We start from the raw sequence: 5,617 nt of genomic DNA, 5'->3' as shown, positions 1-5,617 counted from the left end.
CATACTGGCAGCATAAATCTGCTCGTTTCTGCACAAGCAGATCCAGAGATGACGCCAACGTAGAAAACAGAACTGATAAATATGTCTATAAAATTAGACAGTTTAGGTTGTATGTACACAAATGTGCATGTTTATTAAAAACAGTTCCGTTTTGTTGAGTAAATGCTGCAGGCGGCTTCATAGACATCAAAATAATTTCTTACCAGCAGGCACAAAAAAATAGAGATAATCGAGTGCATTGTCACTGCCTATTCTGTGTCTTTCTGATGGATTTTTAATTAAAATACCATTATTGCATTCATCTAATTTTCAATAGTAGGGGAGACGTTATTTTGGAAATTGCACGGTGCAACCAAACAAACGTATATAATAAAAATAGTCAACAATCTTTCACTCTCTGTGAGTCCATAATTAACCAAAGTTCAAACCAATCAAACCGAGACCCAGTGGAAAAAAAAGGACATTAATATTTCAATTTTTCTCTTATTAATTTAATCACATTTCATATGCTGATTTGAATTGGCCACGCTCCACCACTCAGAGTTGACTCTAATCCCAATCTAATTACTAATTATACGGTTGGAGGTTGATTGGACCAATCCTCCCAGCCAAGGCCAATTTGACTCCCTCTGATGTCGAGCACCTTTCATGTGCGATGTCTCCCAGGTTTTGAGGACACTGTGTTTTTTTTTTATTTCGTACATGGATGTGTGTCTGTGTTTTAATCAAATCATTATTCAGCACCCTCAGTCAATAGAAAGGGTTTCCCACTGCGTGTAGCTGACAAAAAAAATTAAAACGGCAACCCGAAAGTCCTGACCCCTGGTTGATCCTATTAATAGTTTGATGATAGAATACCTGTTAAATATATATATATATTATAATTTGGATAATTTTAGATAAAGATGGTGAGGTTACTGTACATAAATATATTTTGCATTTTGTAAGGAGGAGTTTTGAGATCAGTAAATAGTGACACTCAAATTAAGAACAGCTGAGAAGACATGAAGTTTTCAGCAGGAAGATGTTAAAAAATCAGTATTTTGCAGATCCGTAAAACACAATTGCCTCCTGCTTGATAAAAGTACTATAATTTAAATATTGTTTTTTTTTTTTACATTAGTTATTCAAGAACTATTGACAGTGAAGGATCATAACAGTTGTGTGGGCCAATCTGCCTTTCTCATGAGCACAAAAAGTGTTTCCTGGTCAGTTTTCCAGGACATGACTTGTCCTTTAGGCAAATTAGTGTTGGGATTAACTGTTTTTTGATGCATCAGATCATGGCACAAGTGGCAAGACCACAAATTACACAGTTCATTGTGTGTGCTTGTAATTTATTTGTTTATGTGCATGTGGAGTGTGTGCAGTCTTTCTACTATCTTTTCTGCTGGAGGTTTTTCTGTTTCTAACATACTCATCGCTGTGCAGTGAATGAAAGCTTGATCATTTTTTTCTGCTGAATCCAGCAAAATGTGTTCTAAATGTTGGATGTGCACGTTAAAATTAACACTGAAGATTACACTTCAGTCTGTGTTTGTCAAGCTGGGCCCCCTTTGTCGTGCAGCTCTGCAATGATTGATGCTCATTCAATGGAATCAGAAAAACACTGATCAACACTTCACTGTGGGGTCCCTGCTAGACAGCATTAGGCTGGGAAACAAAGGTAATACCTGAGAGGTTAAATATGAAGAAAGAAAGAATTAGACAACTGATGGCTAAACTCTTTGTTTAACAACTTACTGCAATCAACAAGTCAAGACCCAGAACATGACCTGGTCTCCATTGAAGGCAGTTTGCAACAGTGTTGAGCAAGTTTACACTTCACAGTGAACTAATTCATGTTTGCTGTTCACAATTTATAATTTTTAACTAACTTTACAGTCTCAAAAATGTACTCATTTCCTCCATTCTTTAAAATGAACTGTTCCTCGTCAGTAGAACCTCTTTCTATTTATCAATCTTCAACCCCCAACGGACTCAAGAAAAGGATCATGTATTTTGCAGCCACACAGAATAATGACACCTTTGCATTTGCTGAGCAGGCAGATGACCACAAACACATGGAAACGGACAACACAACAGAACTGAGTGTTACTTTCCCAGAGCGTCAGGTTTCATGGTTAGGGTGACTTTAGTCAAGCTGGGCTTGTAGCTGCCAACTAGCCTGGTCCAGACTGATTCCACAGTAATAAGGAGAGGCAGAGAGACACTGTCGTAACTGAGGCTTTACTTCCACTTCTGGTGCAGCAAACATTAGGATAACTGTTATACTGGAACGTGGGCCTAGTAGACACTTATCGACTAGTTACAGTAACTTAATCTCCGTAGCCTTTCCAGTGTCTGTGTAGTGGTAATATTACTTGTCATACTGCATTCTCAATCATATTTTGATGGAAGTGGTTTTTTTTCCAGCCAGATTCCTTTTTTATTATTATTACAAATATGTTTTAAGTCTGCATATCTAGCCCTTTATTTTATTGCTTTACTGTTGCTCTTTTCAGCCAACCACTCATATACTAAAGGGGGTGGAACTCATCATCCTCATAACCAGGATAATTGAGTAAAAAGTCAAATTTTAACCTTATTTCATGATACTTTCCATAGCCTAACAAAGTTACTTTGGTGCCTAAACTTAACCAAACATATGTTTATTGCTGTTAGTGTGTTAACCAAAGAGTAACATTGTCTTAAACCTAACCCCTAGTTCGAATGAGGGAAAATTAAATATGTGAAAATATTATGGTCCCACATGTTGTGGGTGAAAGTTATGGGTCAAATTCCAAACTGGAAACTTTCATTACAACATCCGAGGATGTTTGTTTCAAAACATAAACAAGAAAGCAGCTTAGCTGTGCAGGAACATAGTATTATGGAGACAGTGCTGCACAAGGCCACCAACCTCATTATTCTAGCTCGAATGTAAAAACATTCTGAGAATGTTCTGCAAAGTTCTAGTAAAGTTTTTAAGGTCCCAGAATGATATTCTTAAAAGCAGGATAAACTTCTCCAAAGACATTCTAAAAATGTTCTTGCCAAATGTTGCATTCAGAACATTCTTCCTCTGTTTTTCTATAATGTGTTTACTCAACAATATTCCCACAACCTCATGAGAATACTGGAGAGAGAACGCTTTTCCTATGTTAATGTTATCACATTACCAGAATATTTTAGGCAAAAAACATTCTGCCATCTTATCTTGAAGATATTTTATGAAAACATTCCCTATTTGTTATCGTGACAGATCATCTGATAACATCTTCCAAGCATCCTCTGAATGTTCCAATCAAAACATTCTGTCTGAATTAATATTTGAAATAAGAAACATCATTGTTGCATTAAAAATGCTTTCTCTAAAACATCATTTGTACACTTGGAGGTAATGCTAGTCAATGTTGTGGGAACGTTCCCACTTGCTTGGATGCTGGTTTCACATAACACACAATGTAAACAACAGCAGTTCTCATGATTTTGGAAACAACATTCACATCAAGGGCTGTAGATCATCAAGAGTAAAAGCTACAGTGTTTGTGACTGCTTACATCGCTGTTGGGTGTTTTAAACATAATCCACACACTAAATTTCATTGATTCTAACAATGGATGCTGAGGATGTAAAATGAAGGCTCATCTAAAACACTGCAGTATCCATGGTGATGTCATTTTTAATCCTTCTACAGCAAAGTAAACACAGTAATTGAAAACGCAGCTGCATGAACAGTGATGACCATCTGAGCTTTAATTCTTCTTTGCCCAAATCAGTCAACCCGTACCATATTATAGAAAAGGATCTCTGTTTTCATTTTCCAAGAAAATACCTCAAATTAAGCTCCAACCAAGAATATCATTTGATTTTTTTTTTCTATTTTTAGTTTTGAGTCAAAAAGTTAAAAGAACAAACAATGACAACACGTTGCCTGAGCCTTGTTCTTAGCTTTCTCTAAATGCACGCTGCAGTATGATCACAGTGTTTGGTTTGGCTTCTTTAAAACACATCTGAACGTCCACACACAACTTCAGCACCTCTGAGATGTGGTCAATGATAGCAGGAGGGCAAGGGAGAAATAAGTATTCTCTTTTTCTTAAAAATATTTAATAAATGTGAACTATATTAACACAGTCTCTGTCTACTTTAGTGTCAGACTGCACTGATAATTTCAACAAACGTCTAAATAAATGGGAGAGAATAATCAGTAAAATGAAGGTCTGAACAGTAAAGTCTTGTGAGCTTGTATTTCTGTATAATAGTTTTGTTCTATCAATGAGCTCACACTGGACTGGATCTCATCTATGGACTTACAGTCAACTGACAATGTCTACTATTTCTTTCCAGCTCTAAATTATGCTGTACTAGATTTATACGTACACCTATTAAATGACTAATAAATGTATGATAGCCCATCATCTTTGCCATACAATTGCAAACATAGCAGCAGAAGCACTGAGCTGTAAAGGTAGAACTGAACTGAAATTACTAAAGAAAACAATAGTAATTGTATTAATTTTCAGTAATTTTCAGGGCAAATGAATTGATCTTCTGTCTGTGTTTCACTCCCGTGTCCTCCTTTCGTAACTCAAAACTTACTTTTCGAGACAGCTCTGGTTTTTGTCTCGGTATAGGATCAAAAGGGCACATAAAATAAAGAGATCCCAGCAGTTTCAGAAATACGGACAGGAGAGCAGTGGAAAATAATGTAGGTGCAGCTGCACTATGAGCCGACTTTGTTGACATGACCTCTGAAAAAGGTTCTACATCCCTGTTTGAGCGTATGCGGCTCGGTGGGCTTGTGTGTGCGGCTGCAGCAGCTCGTCGCTCGTAGCGGTGTGTGTATTTGAAAATGTCATCTCAATTAGTTGTTGAGCCTCGAGTCGTGAGAGCTCTGACAGGGCAGTAATGACTGGCACCACACCGGGACTTAAAGACACCACGGCAACAGAGAGGAATGACTAGAATATTCTATTTCCTCTTAACAACTTCTTACTCCAGTGATTGTGTGCAGGACAGAATGATAACTGTGTGGGCGGCTGCTGAATGTGTGTGTCGCTGGGAAAGAGGAAGGAGGGCAGCTGTTGTTGCCGTAAAACCAACATTATATCTTCATCACCTTTTATCTTCTCTGTTGAGGTTCAGTCGCCCCATCCTTCCCATCTCCAGCTTCAACGCGGTGGCTATTTTTAAATTCTACCTACAAATCCTCTGTGTTGTTTGCATCTTGTCACATTTTAAGGAAGCCCCTAATATCTGCAGTCAGACAAAAGACTTCAAATTATGCCCATTCCCTTCTCGATGATGGTATAGATTTGAGGCTGCTGTAATGGAGGCTTTGCATGCAGACAATTAGAGTCTAGTATAATTACACTGTCTTTTATCTGTCACAGTCATTACTTAGACCACATCTGAAGACAGAATATGGACATTAGGCAAGTCACATTAAAATGTAATTGACTGGTAAATAAAGTAAACAAATAAATTATCTCCACAGCTGTGCAGCTCTAGTCAAACAATACGCAAGAAAAAGACTGTTGCCATGGCCTTGGCTGCAGATGCATTAGTATTCAGTTGTGATGCTTGTTTTGGAATCAACATTATACCTTTCAAGCATATTTCTTCCGAGAGT

Source organism: Acanthochromis polyacanthus, chromosome 11, assembly GCF_021347895.1.
Source record: "Acanthochromis polyacanthus isolate Apoly-LR-REF ecotype Palm Island chromosome 11, KAUST_Apoly_ChrSc, whole genome shotgun sequence".
In the NCBI taxonomy this organism is placed as follows: Eukaryota; Metazoa; Chordata; class Actinopteri; family Pomacentridae; genus Acanthochromis; species Acanthochromis polyacanthus.
The sequence above is the reverse complement of the archived record's forward strand: the minus strand, read 5'-3'. Positions refer to the sequence as shown.